The 23,894-nt window shown below is 38.5% G+C and overlaps 2 long non-coding RNA genes across 7 annotated transcripts in view; one reads left to right on the forward strand and one right to left on the reverse strand.

Moving 5' to 3' along the window:
• The window catches only part of LOC148222646 (uncharacterized), a 68,853-nt gene that overhangs the window by 24,009 nt on the left and 20,950 nt on the right, over positions 1–23,894 (forward strand). Inside the window, exon 2 of the long non-coding RNA XR_015805711.1 lies at positions 101–278. This is a non-coding gene — a long non-coding RNA (uncharacterized LOC148222646). The remainder of the gene's footprint in view (positions 1–100; positions 279–23,894) is intronic.
• On the reverse strand, positions 12,586–22,083 carry LOC148222647 (uncharacterized). Of its 6 annotated transcripts, XR_015805708.1 has the most exons (6): positions 21,947–22,083; positions 19,982–20,037; positions 16,632–16,802; positions 16,310–16,381; positions 14,309–14,466; positions 12,586–13,428 (listed from the first exon to the last, which is right to left on the reverse strand). It is a non-coding gene; the product is annotated as an uncharacterized LOC148222647 (long non-coding RNA). The 6 variants fall into 6 exon arrangements; XR_015805706.1 differs by having other exon boundaries at positions 14,309–16,381; XR_015805709.1 differs by lacking the exons at positions 16,310–16,381; positions 16,632–16,802.

The raw sequence follows: 23,894 nt of genomic DNA on the forward strand, positions 1-23,894 counted from the left end.
CCATGATTATGTTTGCAGGTTGTAGAATACACAACAATACCTTTAAGGTTTGGTTTTCTTCCCTAAACAGGTGTGATCTGATATCCTCTCTTTGTTGCAGCCAGGTGGATTTGTGGTAGGCTGTAATGACAGAAGTCCAGCATCTTTACCCCCAGGTCAGCCCGGGATGCAGCCCACTGAAGCTGCTAAAAGAGAACTGCCTTGGGTGCCAGCCAGGAGCTCTGAACTGAGCACAGCAGACACCCAGCATGACTGAAGTCTCCAAGCCCCACTGCAAGGTAAACTGCTGTAAAGCAGCAAAAACTGTTCTTTTCAATGCAGAAATGCTGCTTCTAATATCTGAGGATTCCTTCCTTTCTGACTTATTTTTGATGGGTTTTTTGTTTGTTTTATTAATTGTTGGGATTTTTTTTGTTTTGGGTTTGGTTTTGTTGGTTGGTTGGGTTTTTGTGTGTTTGTGGTTTTTTGGTCGGTTTTGTTTTGTTTTGTTTCTGTTGATGTTGTTTTTGACAGGTAGCCCAACCTGTGAGATGAGTTCTCACAGGAGAACCTCATTAAGTAGAATTTTATTAGTAAAAAAATAAAATCACATAAAACCCGTTATTTTCCTACTGAGGTCTTGAGAGAAAATGCAGTGGAATGGGAATAGATAGAATTTCTTTTTCAAACCACTCAAGAGCAGTTGTAAAGTAGTAAAAAAAAAGCATTAAGCAATTATTAGAAATGTGGCTTCAAGTTCCAGAGAGTAAAAAAGCCAACAAAAACTATGCCAAAGAAACCTAACCATTTTACTATTTCTGTGAATTCCATCTAGAGGGAAATTAATTGTGTTTTTTTTCATAGATAATAAGAAAAAATTAGAGGGAGAGGAAAATTCATGTGGGAATAATAAGTTGTACAAAGAATGAAACAATTCCATTTTAGAAAGGGATTCTTTTTTAATCCATGAATGAAAAACACTTTATTTTTGTTGAAATATGATAAATAATCATTTTGAAGCTATTTGGTTCAAGAGATATTCTGTGATCTGGATTACTCAATGACAGAAGGTGTGATGAAATGATTCAGCAACAGCTGCCTTGGTGGAACAAGAAATGTTAGTTTAGACTCCAGTTTGCAGTTGTTTGTTTTCTTGTTTTACCCTCAGGAAGAAGCTTAAACATTTAATTCTCTAGCATTTCTAATTTTATACGAAGTTCACAGTAAAGCATAAGGCAACTTTGCCCTAGTTTGCATTGGCATTTTTAATTAGATGTTTTGTTCTTTTCATTGCAAACCCAAATTTAAACCAAAAATCAGCAGCCAGAGATTTTAACTGCACAACATTCCTTTTGAGCTGGAGATAAAAGCTTTCATTGGTGTCACTGAAGAAAGGTTATGTCTTTCTCTTTATCTAAAGCCTGGTTTGATTTGTTGAGTTTTGCTAGATGAGTTTGTGGTTTAGTCACTTAGCTGAACTCCTGCAGTTGCTAATAAATAATCTTCACAAAATTGGGAGAAGATGATTTATCTGCACGTTATAGGCTGGAACAAGGCACATCAGAAACAGCAAATATTTTTGTGGATCTGGTGCTGTGTTCGGTGTTTATGAACAATATAAACACTGACTCCTGTACCTGAGCCAAATTCCTGTGCCACAAAAGTGTTGTGCTGATGTGCTATTAGTGCACTAACAGAAGAAATACAATGAAACTTCAAATTCAGTGAACCAGATTGGTTTTGGACTGGCTTTGTGTGGTGCTGTATTATACAAACTACAGTGGAGTCTGATTTCAGGGTGCAGTTTCAGCAAAGCATCTTTAGTGGCAGGATTGTGACCTGTTTTTTCCAAAACAATGAGGCCTTGGCATAATCTTTCTCTTATCTCCTCTACTCTCGATCTTGATTTGCACAAGCCAAACAATTCCACCAAACAGAAGAGAGGAATTCTGCCTGAGTACCTTCAAATATTTTTATGGGTGTCCAAGGGTTCATGAAAATGCTCTTTTTGCAGAATATGAACTTGAAAACAAAGCTGCAAACAGTGGGAGCATATCCTTGACTTCCCTTCATACCTGTACACAGAGTCATTTCCACATTCATTGCATCTCCTTTATTTGCATCTGATTACATGTGAAGTGCACATTCAGTAAAAAGCTTGCAAGACTGAATTCTGAAGCTGGCTTGATGCTGCCTATTATACCCATTATTTGGTGAATCCAGAATATAGAATGTGTAGAATATAGACACCAGAGAATTAATTTCTTGCTCTTTGTTTAACTTGGGACTCCTGCTTTACTAAAAACTTAGCTGTGAAAATTCTAACTAGGTGAAATAATTCAGGCAAACAAAGCCCAAGCCAGCTACAATAACTTGGAAGCAATATATTTTTCATGAGAATTCTAGGAATTCAAGTGGGAAATACTGACTCATTCTGCAGAAACTTGAGCCCAGTTCTTACCACATTCCTGACCTAACTCTGCATATTCACCAGTTCATCTGCATTTCACATAGGCAGCTGAATGCCTGGGCATTTCTTTGTATTTATATTTTTTTATTGAATGTGATATAAGCTGAGAGCTGATTTGTTTGAACCTGGACTTCTACTGAATGTGAACCTTGCCCTCCAGGTTTTTTAATTCTAGATTTTCAAAAACCTTCATCCTGGTCATGAACTCTGTGGTTTAAATGCAAATTGTTTGCATCATTATTTCTAGATGAATGATTCACTAGTTGAAAAGTAACAGAGGGGAAAGGAAAAAACAACAATAAAAATGACAGCCAAGCTTAAGGGATTTCAACAGAAAAGCAATAACCTGGATCCCTCTAGAGGCCGTTTGTGCAATATTTCGTCGGAAAAAAGATTTGAATTTTTCTCCCAATTCGCTGTCTACAAGTAAAGGAAGCTTATCTATCTCATGTTGTTGCTTATTATCCTGCCAGCGTGCTTCTGTCTGGTGGTGAAAGCTGCATAATTATTGTATTTTCTCTCAAACTAGCTCTTAGAACTGAGCAATGCAGGAGTTTCTGCATGCACTGATTCAGTCTTAAATTAACTCCTAAAGGCACGTTTCCTTGAAAATTATTTTTAGAAAGCAAGTATTTTATGTCAGAAGCCAGTTGAAGCACCAGAAAGTTAGGCTTCCATTTGTGGTAGTATCACCGAGGAGTTAATTAAACAGGCCAAAGAACAGGGATACAACTCCTTTCCTGTCTGTGTGCATTGGTTCTGATCTCAGGAATAGTGAGAACGCCCCTTGGTGTGAAAAGTCAAATCTTAAATGCTGTAAGAGACAACAGAGGCCATTCTGATGGTGGGAACCTGCAGCAATTACCCAGAGAGGGGAGGTTTCCTTGGAAAGGAGCAGTGTCAGCACAGCAGGGTGAGAGCAGAGCTCTCTGAACCCCTCCCACTGCTTCTGCTGTGCAGTGATTTCTCCACATTAAATGCTTCCTGAGACTGAGGGCACTGCTATTCCAGTGTCTCATAATCTTATTGGGATGTGTGCATGGGCTGAGAGGACACAGATTCCACTGGTGTATCAGCTGTCCCTGTGACACAGCAGTCTGTGAAAAAACTGAGTGAAGTATTGGCACTGTGTCACAATCTGTCCTTCATTGATTGACTGAAAAAATCCTTGCCACAAAAAAAACAAAACAAAAAACCAACAAAAAAAAAAGAACAAAAAAAACCGAAAAACAAACAAACAACAACAACAAAAACCAAACCAAACAACAATAAAAAAAAAAAAAAAAAACCTTAAAAAAAAAAAACAAACAAACCCAATAAAAACAACCAAAAAACCGCCCACCTCAAATCAATTTAGATGGCTAACTGAAAAAAATCAGAATGTCTTCCTAGTGATCTTGGTCAAATCCATCAAAGAAACCTTGCTACCAAGGTTTTTGTATGTACTTTTTGTAATTTGAGTTGAGGGTATGTAAATACTTTGCAATTAAAATTACCTTTATGATGTTTTTGGTTCATTTCTGATCCTTAACGCTATAGTCCCCTGTCACTGTGTTATTCCATGGGATCCTACCAGCTATTTGAAAATAAATTTTAATTTTTAAATTAAATTATTATGAAGACTGTATATATATTTATACTCCTGACATAGAGAAAAATAGGTTTTGATCATTCATTTTGTGCAAAATATCCTTTTGTGCACCATGAAATGCAATTTTATCCACATGAGTGAATGCTGATGAGGTGCTTTTGAAGAACTGTTGGCAAAAATTACTGGCCATATTCAACTTTGCTGTAAAGGTGAAAAGAATAATGTCATAATGAAAGATAAAGATGTGGGAGAATACTCATAAAGGCCATTTACAAAAGAATTTATAGAGAGTACCATCTTTTAATGCAGCATTACGCTGCCTTTTTAAACAAACCCTGTAACTTTGGTATATCAAGCACTAAAATATAGCAAAGCATGGGGAGATTATGCATAATCTGGGTTAATTTTCTCACCACAAAATGTCAGTGTACCAGACTAGAATGATCTGTGGTTCACAGAGAGAACTGGTAGTGTCAAAATCTCTGTTCCTTACTTTTGTTCTGGAGCTCAGCCAAAAACTTTGATGGCATGGGGAGGACTCCAGTGGGTCTGGCATCATTCTTCAGGCTTTTCACCACCTTGCTCTAGTACCACTTTACTTTTTGTCCACATACTTGCACAGAGTTTCATTGCAGACCAGGAGGTATTTTTGAAAGTGTGTGAGCTGTCACTGGGTTCTCTTAAGCAATATAATTCTTTTATTCTGGCTTGATCGGCTGGGCAATTGATTTATGGCTGTTTATTTCTGCTTTGGTTAATTAAGTGGGAAGCAATAACAGGGGCTGCATCTGCCAGCAAGTGGAGCTCTTTGCTAGCCTAGGGAGGTGTGTCCCCACCAGGAGCCTTGCTCCATCCTAAACTGAAACTACTGCAGAGCTGGTATTCAGTTTTGTTGCCATCATCCATTTGAAACTTTCACATTCAGTTCCAGTTCTATTGGTTTGTAAAACAAGGGGATGATGGCAAAAAAAAGGCAATTTATAAATTATTCTATTTCCATGGAGATTTTATAGCTTTTTGTTTTGACAGCCAGGCACTGTATTTATTCCCTTCACCCTTAAGGAAGGCAAGATTTTAACATTTCAATTTAGTTTGTATTTTTGTAAGAAATATATCCCAGTAATTTTAGTAAAATGGTGGAGTTTGCCATACCACAAGTATGGGGGAATGCAGGGGACAGTTTTCCTGTACTTTTCACACTCTGGGCTCATTGCCCACTGATGAATTTATAGGAATATTCCTTAGACCAGGATGTCAGCCCAGCAGTTCCATGATCTACTTTGTGGTTTCATCAATGGTTTAAAGTGTAGGGCAGTGAAAGATCTTTTAGTGAGAGCACTGTTCCAAGAAAAAAACTTTATTTTAAATTCACCTTCTTTTCTACTACAAACTGTCTTGATTAGGAAGGATTTTTAACTAAAACATAACTTTCTAGTCACATAGAGGAACGCACGGAGAAAATGTCATTCAATCAAGATGAGATGTCAGGATCAGTTTTCTAACTCAAATTCTCAAATGAATTCTCAATGAAATCCAGATTGAACATAGCATTTCCCTGCTAATGCTAGAGGTACTTTTCTTTATGTACTTTATTAATGTTGAAGTCTCATTTATTTATGCTGGTCTGTAATTTACTTTGTATGTTACTCCATGTATGCTGGCAGTGTTTTTATCCTAATCATTCTACACATCCATTGGTTAGTGCTAAGTCATCCAGCTTTCTGAAGCTGGCTCATTTGTGCATAACTTATGCTCTGAAGTGCTCATGCTCAGAGCCCACCAGTGTTCTTATTCCCCCATGGTCCGAATGCTATTGCCATACTTAGAGAAAAGCAAGCTTATTTTGGCAGGAAAAAATATATTACTTTCATTATTTTTGGTGTGTAATTCTAATTTAATAAGACAGAAGGAGGAAGATGCATCCTCTCCTGACACGTCCTCATGTGCTCAGCAGGGAGCTCGCTCTTCCCTCCTGCTGTGCTGAGGATGAGTAAAGCAGGGAGAATTCACCACTCCTGGGAGAAGGCTCCTGCTCATGCCATGGCTTCGAACTGAAGCTGGAGGGAAAGGGAGATTGGATTTCTGGAAAGGTTTAAAAGAGTTAAGCTCCTTTTCTCGGTGCTTCTGAGGAATAGCAATCAGTAAATTAGCAATGTTAGTCACTTTAGTAAAAAAGAAATCCAAGTAGAATTTACATCCCCAGTGTATGGGCGGAGGGACTGGGAGATGGGTTAAGTGAATTCCCACCTGGTGAAGTTGGAAACTGTGTCCAGCTCTCTTGTACTCAAATCTTACTCCATGAGGCCTCTCACTTTTGCTGCTTTTGAAAACAGTGATTTTATGAGCCATCATTAGCTTTTCTCTGCTTTCATTGCCATGACAGAGTTCCCTGGAAATGCTTTGTAGCCTTCCATGCCTGGCCAGGCCTTCACAGCCCTGGATATATTCAAGCAGAGCTTTGAAGAAAACCTGCTTAGACAAACTGTATGAACTCTGGAAACAATGGAAATAGCTTCCAGCTGGCTCCCCTGCCCCTGAAATCTCCTGGAGCTTCTTACCCTGAGCTGGATGGCAGCTTTTGAGAAAAAAATTCTGCCCCCTCTCTTCTTTCTGACCCACTGATTTCTGGAAGGAATTTTTTAAAAAAAGGAATTTTAAAAAGCATGTAATTATAAAATGCAAATATTAAATAGCTACAACCCTCCCCTCGCAGAGATCATTCCTCGAGTGGGAAAGTAGAGAAAATCACTGTATCTAAGGAAAAAACTGCTCCCTAAACAAGCACTGACAAGAGATCTCTATAACTAAGTATGAAATGCAGGGGAAACAGTCTTCATAAGATGAGAAAGTGGCTCCTGCCAGCTTTCCACTGTACTCTCACTCCTGTAACCTGTTGTGTTTCCCAGCCTCCACAGAAACCAAAGCTCCTCTGCGCTTTCCCTGAGCTCTTCAGGGGACTGATTGTTTTTCAGAGTACAAAGACCTACTTCATTTAGCTTTTGGGGGCTGTCAGCGGTGCTGTGAAGGCACTTGTATATTCAGAAGAGAACACCTGTATATCTCTGCAGGATCACCTTGTTTTATTACCCCACAGCACAGTGAGACCGCACCTCAGATCACTCCCAGGCAAATCTGACTTTTGTTCCACATAAAAGTCAAGTCTCCCATAAACCACAGCTCATTTGGAAACATACTCAGGGACTGTGGCCTCTTACAAAGCAAGAAAGGCAGGGAATAGTTTCACTCAATCAGAACAAAACAAACAAAAACCCTTCTCTGAAAACCCAGTGCAATAAGCCTCAAGGCTTCAGTAGCTTGTGCTCTTCTCAATTGGGTGTGACTTTGTTAGAGGATTCATTAGTTAAGGCTAATGAGTGCTTGCCTACACACTCTCATCTCCATAACTCACACACCAGCACTTGTCTCAGAGCATTACAGTGACATTACATCAGCCAACAGAGCCAACTGTGATTTATTGGACTGCAAAACAAAAACAATGTAAAATGAGGATGGATGTGGGGAGGTGAAAAAACACTGGGCTCTGATCTCATGTATTTCCCTGGGAGAGGATACAGCCATTCTGCCCAAATCAGGGCCCCTGTATATTCTTTGCTGTATCTTTGTATTCAAAAGTACCAGGCAGAGCAGGTTGGATTTTATGGCTGGATGTTAACATTCCCTGTCAATTCCCATGAGCATTGAAGGAGGTGTCAAAACTCCTTAAACTCAAAGTAAGGCACAACTGACAAACTCATACCCGTAAGTTCTGATATGGAGAGATGTAATATTAACTCCACTGGAGGAGTGCAGGGACTGTAAACTGAAGAAGTGCTCAAATACTCTGATGATCACTGCCTCCTTCTGCCCTGTTTTGCATCAAACTGGTGCACTAGAATTGAGCAGGAAAGGCAGAGCAATGTAGCCATAATTCATGGCCAGACAGTTAACTAAGACACCCTCCCCTTGGAACTGAGTCAGTGTCGGCAGCTTAAAATGAGTCAGGGATGATTTTGTAGCTTTGTCTGTGGGCTGCCAGCAGCCCTGGAGAGGGTCTCTCAAAAGAGATACTGGTATGACTGGAGCCACCCTGAGTTACTGGTGCTGCAGGGGAGGCAGTGAGAGCTGTGGCACAGAGAGTGCTGAGTGGGTGATACAGGAGGGACTGATGCTGAAAGCCCTGACTGGCATCATTAAAGGACCACAGATAAAAAAGTAATGAAATATTTTGTCACTTCTCTCATGTTGTTCTGTAAGCAATGGACAAGTTGAATAAATACATTATTTTTCTGAGTATTTTAATATTTTAGAATTACTTTTGCAGATTAGGCTGTTAGATAGGTATAGTCTCTGGATGTGCTGCAATTGTTATCAAATCGAAAAAAGTTAATTCCCAAGTAAGGCTTCTTTTGGCCTTATAAACCAGAGAAGTAAATGTTATTGGGGTCAACTTTGGTTGTCTTTTCAATGATTTTCATGTCGGGGCTTTGGGCAGGGGTTTATTTCAGAACCCTTTGTGAAAACAGAAAAGAAAACTGAAGAAAATAACAGGTTATATGAAAGTTCAATCACAAGGGAATAGTCAAAAGAGTTGAAGAGTTCTTTTAAGTTCTCCAAGATTATAGGGGAGTTATAAAGAGGAGGATTGGACTGACCTCAAATAGGGTAAGGTAAAACTATTCTAGAACAAAAGTAATATTTTTCACCTTCAGAAAACTGAATGTGCACATATGGACACTTCTGCTCTTTCTTTAAACATTGGTTATGGAATAAAACACATTCATAAATAGACAGTGTGAGATCTACTGATAAAATCAACAAAAGCAATTTTGTACCCATTGCAGAGAACAAGCCTGACATTTAAATGAATGCCCAGAGCAGTAGGGTGAAGAGAATAGGTAGATGGTTATATCCATTGCATGCTGTCTTCCTTCTCCCCTGTCTTTTAGAGCAGTCAGAGTTGGAATAAAAGAGGAGAGATTTTATTCTTTTGGAAAGGACTAAAAAATGAATTCTCTTTGCTTTATGGAAATTAGGGATGCCATATCTTCTTTTATTATCGTCATCATCCATTTTTATTTTCATCTCTAGTGCAATGCTTTGAGAACAGTTGTAATAAGTGGAGTAAAACTTCAAGCAACAGAAAAGGTCATTCTGTAGAAACAAATATCAAAAATAGATCAGTAGCCTGTATCATAAACCCTTTTTTATGCTGCTCTGGTAGTGATAAAGGTTATTCAAGACCCAGAAAGAGTCCCAAAGGTTACCTCTTTGGAAAAAAACCCACCACCACCAGATCAATATTGGTCCACAGCATTGTGTGTAAAACGGAGTTCTTAAAAAAAATAATGGAGCAAGGAAAGGAGGTGAGCAGCAAGCTACAAAGCCCTGAGGGTAGAGGTGGCCCTGCAGGCCCCAGGGTGGCAGTGGCAGAGCTGCCTGGGAGCCCTGTGCAGGCAGCTCTGAGCCCATGCCTCCCTGCTGGAGCCTCAGTCCCACAGCCCTGCTGAACCCCTGTGCCAAACTTCACACTCAGACAAACTTCCTTGGGCACTTTTATATTTGGATTAAAGCTTTTGCCCCTCTCAGCCTGCAGAGCTGCAAGGAATTCACAGTTAAGATTCTAAATTACATTAAACAATGGGAAAAAAAATCCATGCTCTTAAGAAGTTTTTGTGTTTTTAGAGGGCTGAGGTTGCCAGGCTGGTCATAGTAGAGCAGAGAGCAGAGAAACACTGGTTCTCTGGTTTTGGGCAGCTGGGCTGCAAAATTTCTCTTAGTGTATTTTCCCCCTCCCAAAACAGGTCTTGTTTAAAGTTAGTAGCTCTTTGTAGTACATGTGTCTGGGCCTGCCTTAACCTGAGCTATAGAAATTTCAGTCTTCATAGACTTGGGCTGCAAGTCTGCTTAGGTAGAAATCCTTGGCTGTTTTGCATTTTGTTTCTTTCTGTACTCTATTGGGAAGTAAGAGGGCATCATGTCTGAAGAGATTTGGCCTCTCAGGAGAAATGCAGCCCAACTTCTGATAAGACTGAAATTTGTGGGCAGTCAGTAGCAAGGTAAGGACAGCTGTCAATGTGCTGTTGGTTAAGCTTTGTAGTGCACCTGCAGAGACCAAGGAAAACCAAGTTCCTGTCTGCACAACAGTTACTGCTCAGAATGGTTTGCCATTTATCCAGAAATATGCATAACACTCTTGGAAAAGTGTCACTGAGTGAGATGGAAGAGCTAAAAACCCATTAGTGTCCTAGTAAATCTACTCTGAAGACAGTAAGGGCTAATCTGATCTATTGAGGTCTGCAATGTTGCCCTGGGCAGATGATTTACAGTGCCTGCAAGTGCCAGTGCAGATCATCACTGCTGCCCAGGGCTCATGGGGGCACAGCCCTGGTTGCTCCATTTGCAGAGTTCTGGCACAATTGAATTCTAGGTTTCAGTCACAGCCAGAGGTTTTTCATTTGAGTTGTACTTATTTTCTTTTCTAAAGTTTAATAACATGAGTTAATCACTCAAGTCAGATTTCTGCCTGCTCTGTTCTTGGTGCTGTGAAGTTTGAGCTGTAATTTAAACAGTGCTCAGTTTCAAGCATCAGAATAAATATTTCTGTGCCCCTCAGCTTAACCCATGATCCTTTTCCTCCTGACACTCCAGTGTGAAGCCCTTTGTCTCTCCCACATGGAGCCTTTGAATGACATACTGCAAAGCACAATTGTATCATACATGTCTCTGCAACCAGCCACAGCTGGCTGTGACCTGGCTAGAGACACACTCACTCTCAAATACTCAGAATAAGTGTTGATGTTAAATGTCCTGTGCTGAATACAGTTTGGGCCCTGGGCCTCAGTGCAGAGCAAAATGGAACAATGATGGCTCTGGGGGCATCCCTGCTCTCCCAGACACTCAGCTCCCCTGGCACTGCCTCAGCCCAGAGCTGCTGCTAAATCCCTGCTAAACAAGTCAACCTCTGCAATGAACAGGATCTGTCCTCTTGTTGCAAGACACAGAGGAAAAATGCTGTGACTCACTCTAGGCTCAGGGTCCTGACATGCCTTTGTATTGTCATTGCTGTTGCAAAAATCAGCTCTTATTTTTCAGACTACATTAGCAGCTGTGTGATGCTTTGGCACTCTCACTGCTGAGCAAAGGTTATTGCATCCAGTGTTAAATCAAGGGGTGCATTATACTGGAAAAATGTTATTTTGCATAAATAACCTTCCTGAACCTTCCCATGTCAGTCTCCAGTCTGTTTCTGGGACAAAGACATGTCGTGTTTTTCCTCACAGCAAAAATCACATAAATAATAAAGAAAAGCTGGGAACAGGCTGGCATAGGAGTCAGACTTCTGATTATGAGGCCTTTATCCACTCATGGAGAAAATTGATGTTCTTCTTTCAGCATTGTATAAAACAAGAGTTTGTTTACAGATAAAGATATAACACAAGGGTGCAGTGGAATGAGTATAAAACCTCACATACTGACTCTCTTTGCTTGCTCAGAAAGAGTAGGTAGTCTTGTCTAATTCTGAAGTTCTTTTATGTTTGCTTTGTTACTCAGTAGGGACAAGATTTTTTCCTTGTTTTGTTGTTTTAAGGTGCGAACTCTTCCATAGGCTTTTATGCTTGGTGCCTCTTAAACAAAGATGGAAATTTGTGTGGTAAACATTTTTTCTCACTATTTCTTCTTGGCTAGGCTTTTTAATAAAGTCTTTGTCCAAGAGCTAAATGTAAATTTCAAGTACTGGCTTCAGTGCTGATGGCTGAAGCTGCTAAACCAGTGGATATCCCATTGACACATGCATATCATATTCTGGTTTAAACCTCTGAATACATGAGCTTCTTCCTGCCCCTCCAAAAAGGTGCAGTTGGCCCATGGAGTTTCTGTCCTGCAGCTGTTACTGCTGCCAGTTTCTTGTGCAGTGAAGTATTGGATTCCAGTGGTGCTGTAAACTTCATCACTCCTGGAAAACATTTCTGCACATGCAGGACTGTAAAGTGACACTTGCCAGGTGGTTTCTGTGCTCAAGCACATCTGCTTTGCCTCTCACAACTCCTTCTAATTGTAAATGCTCTTGGTCCTGGGCTTGAGTCTCCCTCTTACTTTCACCATTGAATAATGTGTGAAATTTCTATAGTCTTCTCTGAAATTACACCTCTGGAGAGGCAGAGAGGAATTTTGCACTCTTTCATATGGTCTGTGATGTCAGGTAAGAAAATATTACACAGCTAAATACACTATCACTTCTTTATTAGATGATCTCCCCTAGGTTTATATAAAAAATATCTTTTACCACATAAAACTTGATGGGGAAAAATTAAATGGAAGTAGTTAATTTGTAGACCATTTCAGATCTTAAAAATTCAAGGCAATTTTGTTTAAAATGCCAAAATATTTCAAATGTGTTGTTTTAGAAGTACCATAGGTCCTTGGAAATATTTTTTCATAGAATGTGGCCTTCTAAATGTTTAATAGGATTCAGGCTCTTCAGGCTGAGGCTTTCAGAAGTTTATTCAGCTTGTTTATCTAGATAGAGCAGGGACAGAGCGTGTAATTGAATAAACAATGGTTTAATTAATTTTTCAGTCTTGCATTACAGCTCACTTGTACATGTGAGTGATAGTCTCTTTGTCAGGTACTGCTTTCACATCATAAACCAATGTTCCACCAAAGAAACCAAAAATGTTTTTCCGTGGTTTTCCATAGAGGTCCCCATCTGTGTTTTACTTCTGAACAAAGCAGAAAAAGCTTTCTGTTTTTTGGGTTTTTTTTAAATAGTCGATACAGAAATGCTGGTTTGAAAGAAGCTCAAGATGAGCCCTTTCCTGGGGGAGGGCAGCCTGGGTGTCCAGAGCTGCTTTGCACAGCAGCTCCCAGGGAATATGGGCTCCCAGGCACCCAGGCTGGTGCAGGGTGCCTGGGGGTGTGTGTGCACACTGACAGGCTCTGGCTGTGCTGGCAGGGTCCCAGGCAGTGCCACAGAAGCACAGCCTTGGTTTGCCTTCTCCCTTCTGAACACAGGGCCAGGAATGAGAGAGCTCTGGGCAAGCAGAGTTTGGCCATTCCTACTCCTAATGTGCAGTTTCCAGCTTTGGGGTTGTACTTTTGGCTTGGGTTTTTTTGCTTGTTTGTTTTGACTCTTCCTACTGAAGCAAACAGAGCATTTGTAAAGTGCAGACACATTTTGAAAAACCACAATAAAACGAAAGAAAATCACAATAATTAGAAAGACTGAGTAAAGGTCAAAGATAGAGTTGGTTAAAGTCATCCCTCAAACTTGCTCTGTAGTTTTCCTGTGCTGCATCTCAGCTCCTCAGCCTTTTGCTGGGCACTGCCAGTCCTGTTTGCCTGATTGTCTTTATGTCTTCATCTTTTTCTAGAAGTCCTGAGCCTACAGCTGCATGAAAAAAGAATACAGAGAGAAACATTAGGATATCTTATCAAACACAACGTTGTTTTTGAACCTCAGGCTGAAGGAATCCAACTGAGAGCTTAATACCTCCAGTTTTTCTCAGATTTGTCTTACAGTGACATTTTTAGGATCCTGATATTTTTACCATTTTTAATGAGTTCTTTGACCATGATTTCAGAGAAAAAGGAAAGCATGAAATTATTGCATTTGCTGACATAGGTGGTATGACTGGAGGATCACAGAGCTAATTTGGTTGCTAGTATGAAAAGTTGTCATTAGGAATATTTTATGTGTTTATAACAATTTGTTTACATTGCCCTTTATGTTTTTCAGCTCCATTGATACTGAAATACAGCAGAGCTCTAACTGCAAGGGCAATTTGGATGAGTGTTTATTGAAATAAGAAAAGCACCAGCAAAGATATTTTCATTCTGATCAAACCAAGCATATGAGAGAAAGTAGATTACATCATCTGGTAGCATCTGTAGATCATATAGATTGAAAACATGCAGCTCAGGATCTTTTGCAAGGAATTAGAATAATAATGGGTATAGAGAGTCCTAAGCAAGTTTAAGTCTCCAAGAAAAATGTTTTCTGGCCTGCACATAGCTGAACAAGAATCAGCTAATCCAGCAACTAATCACTCTCTTAGTAAGTTCTGCAGAAGAGAAAAGTAACAGAGAGAACCTCTCATCTTCCTCCAGAGCCAGAAAGTTTGGGGAAGAGCGAGCACAGGGTGACACCCATCGAGGTGCAGCAGCAGCCAGAAGCTGGGAAACTGAGGGAAAAGCTGGCACAAAGCATAAAAGTCAAGCTGAAAACAGAGCAGACAAGATGTTAAAAGTGAAAAATAGACTCCACCTACCCCATGGCTGATACAGAACTGGCAGTGGAAGTATTGAAGTGTTGGCTGGCTCTCTGGTGGGAGGGCTGGGTCCTCTCCACCCTGCATCCACTGAAAAAGCCTCTGGACTTGCAGGAATGTCCTTTGTGCTAATAGAGTTGTCTCTGGCCCGGTTGTCTCTGCAGTAGGAAGTTTCTTCTTTAAAACAAAAATGCAAAACCAGGAAACAACAAAACCAACAACTAAAGCCCACAGTAACAGGATTTAGAAACAAAACCAAATAAGTTTATAGTAGCAGACTGGCTGTTAACCTTTTCTGCACGCAGAATGTTTGTCATTCATTTACAAAATATGGCACTAAGCTCTGGATTTATTCATGAATGCTCTGAGAAATTTGCTTTTCCTTTTATTAGGGGACAAGAGATACCAGAACTCTGTGATCTTTTCTTTCACTTTCTGCCTTAGTTTGAGAGACCTTTTTTTTTTTTCTTTTTTGCCTAGTCCCTCTGCATTACATTTCTTGGCTTTTTACAGAAGTAATATTTCTATGCTCCAGACTCTTCTCACATAATGTAACTAAATCCATATGTCCAGTTCATATAATTGAACATGAATCTCTGGCAGAAGCTCTCTTGAAATCTGACTACCACTTTGGCATTTTTTATCTCATGCAATTTTTTTTATGAGATTTTTACCCATGTAGTGCTAATGTTTGGCAATTGGAAATCAAAGCACCTTCTATGCTACTGTATACCTTAAATAATTCTTTTAAGACTTGGTTCCTAATTTTAGCATTCAAAGCAGAGTGACCTAAAAATTAGCTGTTTGGTTTTCCTAATCCTTCCTGTTTTTCAAAGATAAGCTAAAAACTTGAAGAAATTTCTTTAAAAAGGTATTGAAACGTCAGCATTTTGCCTAATGTTCCTCTGTCCTAATCCAATTTCTTTGAAAGATAGGTTGGATCAGCAGCTTGTGCTTGGTTGCAGATGTTGATCTGAGTCTTGTTTGCTAGGCTGCATGAGAGCTGAAGTGGAAGCAGTGGGTTGTGGGATGTGTTTTTCCACCACATTTCAAAGCAGCTCATCTCCTCCATCAAAAGTGGCTGTGCCAGTTTTCTGCATTTCATTTAGACAGGAAAAGTCACAACAGTATTCAAGCTTCTGCAGCAGTCAAAGTCTTTTCAGCTTCCTTATCTGAATGCTGCCATTTTGGTTTATATGCCTGTGAAACAAAGCTCTGTTTTCACGAGTCCTTGTTCTGTGACCAAACTCTGTAAATGAAAAAGATTAAACACTAAAAGACATGTGCACAATGTGCTTCTACTGCACTGAGCCAAAAAAAAAAAAAAAAATCAAGCTGTAAAAGCTGTCTCAGCTATCAAAAGGAGTTGTGAGGAAGTATGAGTGTTTCCAAAGATATTTGGAGAGAATATGTGTTTATATAGGAAATTTATTTCAAACAAAGGCAATTTATCATGTCTGAAGATTCACATGGTCGGTAATGAAATTGAATTAGAAAAACAAGAACAGGATGCTAAAAAATTCTTACATGTTTAAAAACAACACTAGACTTCCTATTTTAGAGCAAGATTTAATTGCTTTCTGTAAAATGCACTGGCAGGACAACCATTTTCTCACTGGCAGGTAACAGCAGTTCCAAAATACGAGCTTTCTCCAATGTAGCTGTAGGAAGTGTTGCTGCCTAGAAACTAGCACGGTCATTAATCAAAGCAAAAAGAACAAACTGTTATATAAAGCAATAATTTTACTAGGCAAGTACTTTGAGTCTGCTTAGAACAGATGATCAGAACATATTACCCAGTTCTTGGTTTATTGTCTCCATAAAAACTTGGAAGAATGCACGTCTACTCCAGTAATTTATTTCTTCCAGGCTCAAATATTCTGCAAGTGATTGGGTGGGGGGGAGTGGGGGTGGTTTGGTGGATTTATTTGTTTATTTGTTGGATGGTTGATTGGTTTGTTGGGTTTTTTTAATCTTTCTGGTTCTTGCAACATTTTTTACCTTATTGATAACAATAGGTTTCTTGCTGTGGGGGTTCAACCACAAACACTGTCCTCCTGGGCTGCACTGTAGCTGAAAAAGAGTGAACACCAGCTGAAGTTTCACTGGGGGTGTTGTTATCAATAGGTGACATGGAAATGTTTAGGATAATCTGAAGCAGTCTAAGCTGAAGTAACAGGATGAAAACAAGCAGAAGGAAATTTATGCTGATTCTTAGGGAAAAACATTCTTCATATTGCATGCTGTTAAATTATATAAAAGGTCACTGGGGAACAGATAGGTGCCTGGAGTGGCTGTAGACTGAAATTTGAGGTTCACTTACAGGAAGCTGTTTTGTCAGGAGAAGGAATTCTTCTGACCTAAGATTAATCTCAGCAGTTATTGCAAATGTTCTGATTCCATGGGCCTTGCTGAGCACTGCTAACTTTCTCCATTTGAGTGTCCAAGTGCCTGGAGTTTCTCTTTTCAAATCAGCACTGGGAATCCCTATTCACTGGAGACAACAGCATTTTATGGGAAATGTTAATTGAGCTCAGAGACATTTCAGAGGCTAAGGCAATATTGTGTTGTCTCAGCAAGTATAAAAACTACGCAGATCTTTCTTAAGCAGAGTCCTATAAATGGAGCTTAAGCACACAATTTTCTCCTAACTTAGAGTAAGTGGGGAAGAGGAAATAATTTAGCTAGAAGCCTGAATTTTAATAAGAAGTTATTTGGTTAAAAATAATTTAACTATTTATTTGAGGGGTTTTATTCCCTTTCAGAGACACTGAACAAAAAAAAAAAAACAAAACAAAACAAACAAAAAAACCAAACAAACAAAAAAAAAAACACCAAAAAAAAAAAACCAACACCAAAACGAAAACCAAAACGTAATAGGAAATGGATTAATGGAAAAATAAAATGAAATGCAGATATTGTGTTGTAAAATGCTTAATATTAATATACTAAATTTATCCTACATAGACTATTTATTGGTTCCAGTCAGCTGCTTCTTCCATCCCTGTGATGCTCAATTTTATTTTGCTCTCTTGCTATCCCTCTTTTACAGAAACACATTTTTAAATAATATGCTAGTTTACTTGTGACTTCTGCTCTCCAAATTAGTTGAGGATTTGCAAAACCATGTCTTACTTTTTCTATCCCTTCATATTGTTGCAGAAGCTGAAGAAGTATTTTCTAATTTCATTTTCAATTATTTTCAGGCTAAAGGAGTGACTGAACACAGATTATCTCCTCCTGGCCCTCCCACTGGCAATGCACCACTGTCAAAAAGAGAATGCACTAAATTCCTTCACTGTACAGAGATCTTTGTGTCTGCTATAGCAAAGGCATTATAAGGAGTTTTAAAATATTAAAGAATGTAAGATTTTTCTTGTATAGAATCTGCACAGCTAGAGCACTATAAAAAAGAATTTACAAGGCTTTCTGCTCATTTGCTCGATAAAACCAACAGAAACACCCCCCAAAAAAAAAAAGATCTTGCTTGATTCAGTGTCCATCCCAGTGTGCTTGGTGAGCTGCCTGCCTCATAAAAGAACATGATCGTCTCTGTGGCATTCTAGTGAATGATACCTTGCATTACACCCTGGTTAATAGTGACATTTTTTTGGATGTTGTTTTGGAAAAGTGAGATGGCAATGAAACAAGAAGCTGGTAGACATTTTTCACAGTACCTTGCTTTTATTATTGTAGAGATTTTTCTTATGAACCAAGGCAAGAACTTCCCTTCTATGACTCTTTGAGGTTCATTTATTTACTTTTATACTAATAAAAAACAGCAGAGAGAAATCATGGATGTGATACTTTCCAATTCATATTTGTCTGGGTCATAAATGGTGCTATACCAAGGTGTTACTTAGAGCAGATATATTTTTGTGTAATATAATTAGACTTTATTGAAACTGATGGGTAGAAAACCTGCCTTCACCTGTCTCTTTACCAGCATCTTTGTTCAGCATTTGGAACTCAATGAGCTCCAAGAGTCTCTCAGAAATCCCCCTGTGATATGTAGGAAGCAGCCAAGTGTCACTACTGGTGTCTGGCTTGTACAGTTTCTCAAATCCCACAGATGTGATTTAATCAGCTCTGAACCTGCTTTTACACAACACCTGCTGTAAGGAAGCCAAATTGCCCTTTTCTACAGCCTTGAATTCATAAAAGACACAATTGGTATAAAGCCTCCGTGTCTTCTTAATATTGTTCAGCCTTAGGCTAAATACAGCTCACCATGGCCAAGCTCTCTGACTGGATCTAAAAAATGCTACAATGAATAATTTGAAAGTATTTTCCGAATGCTTTGAGATATTATCTTCTGATACATTGAGAAACTTTTTTAAAAATTATTTTTAGCTTAAAACCTGCTAAAAAATAACACACTGTAGGATAATGTGGTGAATAAAAGTAATTCCACATCTGAACTGTACTTGACCTATCAAAAATTCAGTGAAAAATTACTGCTAGCCTGAATTCACAAAGATAACAGACTGGGCTTTTCAGTCAGTTGGTATTCAGCAAGCTCTGTAGTTTTCTCTGAGCTGTGACATTGGCTTAGAATATTCTATGACCATTTATTCATCACCAGGAATTAAAAATGGTTTGTTATTCAAATAAAAAATGTAACAATACACTATTACTGTCAATTCAGTAGCTTCCCAGCCCATTTCTAAATCAACTGGTTTAACAAAACTAATTTTTTTCCCAGAGAGAATGGACAGGAAAACAAAACAAAACCAAAACCAAATAAACAAATAAAACCCACAAAAATCCTTCAGTGCTCTTTAGAGTTATGAGGCCAATTTGCAGAAGCATTGAATGCATCTGCACACTGAAAGGGATGGAAGATAAAAATTCGGGGTGTAACACCAGAACTTCTTGACTCAAATCAGAATTCTGACACTGAATCAAAATGAATAGCAAAGTGTTTGATAGATGTAAACTACTATGTAATTACCTGCACTAAAATGAATAATTTGATATTAAATCCTTTGAAGTGCTTTCCTTACTTTTATTAATACAACCTGAAAAGATTCCAGCTCTGCAATGCTGGTGTTGTCGATAATCTCCTCCCAAATCCTGATAAAAATATTGCCATAGGCATCAAAACACTATCCTGAAAATAACATTTAATTAAATAGCATTTAAAGTATTTTTTCCTCTTACTTTCTGTAATTGCCTTGTTCCTTTCTTAGTTATATAGGAATTTCAGTCCAAGAAGCACTGGTGGGGCTTCAGAGGTGCTTGGAAAAGTGTTGGTATTCCCATGCATCACCAAGTACTCATTGCCAATGCATTCCCATTTCTCATCATTCTAAGAATATCTAAAAGTCTAGGAAATAATCTGCATTTCATTGCATTTTATTTGGATATTTATCATTGTAAAGTTTAGGAGATTAATCATTTCTTAGATAAAATTAATCTTTGTAAATACATTCTATTGCACATGCTATTTTTTCTTTATCAGAGGAATTAACCTCTACTGCCAAAATCCCCCATAAACTGTAAAAGTTAAAGAGGACACTAAAACCATAGTCCTTAAAAGGACACAAATCAATTTAAAATTAACAATAAGCTTTCTAGTTAGGCTGTTTATTACCATTCATACTAAAATTTTATGGGATAATAAAAATGTCAGTTATTTCTGTGCATCTGATCATCAAGTTGCAAACTTACCCAGTAGTTAGAATAATGAAGTTCAAAGCAAACATTCATTTGAGCGACCAAACCATCTAAAATTTAAAAATATTTGAAATTATTGACACAGAAAACAATGTATTTCAAACAGGTCTATAAAACTTAATGGAATCTCAATGTAAGTGGGCTATGATCTATTATTAGAATGAAAATTGTTATCTTCAATTAGAGATCTCCACTAGCATATTTTATAACAAGTCTTTCACTCTTGATTCAGAGTCATTAAAATTCTTGAGTCACAAGCAGCAAGTATCTGAAAAGTGATATAAAATAATTTTCTAAGTAAAAATTGCAAATGACAAAAAGTCCCTAATAAAGTAGCAATAAGTAATTGTGCTGGGTCCGTCTTGCAGCCCAACATGGGTGAGCAAACATGTTTGATATAATAGAACAAATTATGACTAAATTATGACTAAAATCTCAAGTTTATATATTCCATAGAGATTTGCTAAATTCAGCTGTCTTTGGGAACATGGATTGTCCTGTACAATTTTTCTTTGGTCTTAGGTGCTGTTATTTAACTGTCCTGCGATTTTATTTGAGTCTGGGAATTTAAAAGCCTCGAAAAAATTGAAAGAAGACTGGTTTTCCCATCAAAATGCAAAAGTGGGAGTTTCACAAGGTGAAAACACGAAACCAAAATCAGAACTGTTTTCCTAAGGTGTGAGAATCTGAAACCTGTGATGTGATTCACACCATACCTACTTCTTTTTGAAACTAGATGAGTTTTCAGTAATCTTGTATTTATTATCTACTTTCTGTAACTCTAATATTTAGCCTCTAGCCTTGCTCTTGTTAAAACATCCTGTTATTGCAGAATTCCACTTTGTGATGACTCAGCCTTGCAAGATGTTTTTCTGTTGAATGATGACAGTGATGCTGACTCTATATTCTTTGCTCAATGACATATTTAGTGATAAATAGTTGATAACTGAGATCCAAATTCTTTTATGTGACTAAAATAAGTGAAAACCAGTTCAGACTAAGTAATTCCTCCATGACCTAAGGCAAGACACTTCAGCTCTCAGTAGCTAACATCCTTATCTATAAAATGTGAATGGCATCACTTCATTTGTTACTTCAGAATAAAGCAACAACAGAGCTTTTGGCCTCCAGCACGGTGATAATGCACATCTGACAGGCATTACTGTTCACAACCAAAGAAATTAATGAGTACTACATGGGGCTAAGCAATTACTCTGCACCCAAGGCTCTGGGTGTTTTGCACCTTACCAGCATTTCAAGCTTTGAGTACTTATGTAGAGATTTGAGAGGTTTTGGTTATTACTTAAAGACAAGCACACAGTTGTTTTTCTGTTCAGTACTGAACCTGCCATGTGAAGAGTTCAGTTTTTGAGTGCATTGCATTTGATTTCCTTGGTGAAGGGAACAAAGACCTCAGTCACTGGATTTCCTGGAGAGGTGTCTGTGAAGTTCAACATGCCTTCAGGGAAACTGCAAATCCACATGTCCCCCTTCTCACCACACTGAGAAATTCCACACCAGTAGTACCATGACTGGGCTGCAGCCACCTGTATGGAAATCTTGTTTTCTGAGGTGTGAACTTGAGGAATATTTTTCACTTAACTGTTTTTTTGTGGTTTAACATTTAATTATCAGTATTTACACCTTACAGAAAATTGAGTGTTGATAAATGCACAATAGGCACAAATATCTTCCATGATTGTAAACGTGGAGAATGATAAAGGCCACATTGTCTAGGGTTTTTTTAAATTTTTATTGTCATTCCCAGTCTTGAGTATTAAAACTATAAACCATGTATATCTGCCTTGATCCCAGTTGGATTCATTTTTCTTTCTCTTCTAAGCTGCTCAGTAATGCAGTTCATTGTTTTTCTCGTGGTTTATGAGTTAAACATTTATTTAATTTAAATACCATCCCTTGCTGTGACTTCCTCTAACCCACAGCTCATCTGCATCTTACCTTGCAGATTCACAGGAGAGTTCCTCCTCTCCCAGGCACACTCCTTGCCTACAGGTAACATCTTCCTGCTAAGCCATCAAAAAATGTGTAGTTGTGCCTGTTTGAAGATCACAAAACAACAAATACACCTAGAACATACCAATTAATTTAACTCCTCATTTATTCTGAGAAAAATTGTCATTGTTTAGGACAGAACACATCTCCATGGCACTCCTAAAGCTCATCATACCTCCCCGTTGTGCTTTCCATGTAGAGATGTTCGAGGCTTTCCCAGCATAGATGTAAAAAAACAAGGCTCAGTTCTTACACTGTTCTTTTAAAAAAATCTGGTGCTAACTATTAAGATCTTTCCTTCTGATCCCTACACACTGGTTTCCAGGGGAAATGAGGACAGGCCCAAGGAGGTTCCAGTGTTCCCTCTCTGATCTGACACCTGATCTGGATAATTAGGAGCCTGAGAATCACCAAAGCAAAGAGACCACCGTGGGAAAAGTATATGGTTATCTGAATTTGTATTTTGAGCTTGCATGTGCTTTCAAACAAAAAAGAATTCCTTGCAGGACTCTAACTGGCACACTCATATTTAAAGTTCAGCTCTTTTTGGTTTTATTTTTAAATTTGGCTTCATTTGGGGGATTTGATTTACATGAAACCCAGAAAAAGACAAGGTTGCCATTGTATTTCTCTGTTATTGCCATATAATGCCATCCACCATAGATTAAAAAGCTGATGGTATGATGTTTCTCTGTTTGGGTGTAATGATATTCAATATGCTTTTTGGAGAGCTCTGTGGTCAAAGTCAAGGAAACCAGAGCTTTTCTTCTGACCTTTCTCATGTCCTTTGCAGAATTTTGATAGAGTAGGAAAATTTCTTGTAAGTCTGTAAGCTCTTCTTAAGACAGATAAAGGGATGAGGAATTTCTGGTATCAGGTTGCCAGTATCTTGAGGAACAAGAAATTATATAAAAGTTGACACAGTTTGAGTCCTTTATTTAAATTCTGATGTCCTGTAAGTGAATTTTGAGTGCCCTGAAATCAGTGTAGTGGAACTTAAGTGACTGAAGAAAAGTTTTAGGGATGACATTACTGTTCTCTAAAGAGATGAGTTCATTTCAACTATTTTCTCACCCCCTGCCATGAGTGTGGAGGTGCTGCTGCTCACAAATAGGGCACCTCAGAGAGGGTTGGCATCTTACATCCTGCTCTGGGCTGCCTTTTTTCACTCTGTACTTTATAAACTGATCACAGCTTGCATGTAGAAAATGGCCTGCAGATTGTAAGATGGCTGCACTTATTAGATTTAGCCTGCTTTTGATAAAAGAAAATATAATGCAGGATTCAGTAAAAAGGTTTTGTTTCTTGTGCTTTCCTTTTTAAAACTTACAGGGTAGTGATGCCCTGAGCATGATACTAAAGAGCCTGGGACATAGACTTGAAGATTTATTTGAGGTTTTTATGTCTGGGCTTGTTCTGCATCTGTCTGATCTATCTGCCTTGGTCTGGTCGTGCCCATGAGTGATCTGGATCACAGAACCAGAAAAATATCTCTTCCCTTAGGCTGAGTCAGAAGATTCTTTATTGTGTAGCAAATTTCCCTTCCCTCCCCTGTCCCCTCAGTATCTGAGCCAATAGTTTGAGAAGAAAAACTACCACTATGTCTGCTATTTCATAGCTGGCTTGTGTGTTGGAATCTCACCTTTCAGCACGATCTTTATATGTGTTATATGATTGAAAACTCTTAATAGAAAAACCTGTGGTATGTATATCTCAGGGCATGATACACAAGTCCATCACCATTTTTTCCCCATTAGCTAATGGAGTTACAAGGAAGGGAGACAATAAACCCCATTGAGAATAGAAACCTGTCCCATGTTCTGAGGCAAAATGAGAAGGAGCTATTGAAAGATAACACAAAAAAAAGTAAGAGTTGCATACACTTGCAAATCAG

This window comes from Sturnus vulgaris, chromosome 10 (genome assembly GCF_052056855.1).
Source record: "Sturnus vulgaris isolate bStuVul1 chromosome 10, bStuVul1.hap1, whole genome shotgun sequence".
NCBI classification, from domain to species: Eukaryota; Metazoa; Chordata; class Aves; order Passeriformes; family Sturnidae; genus Sturnus; species Sturnus vulgaris.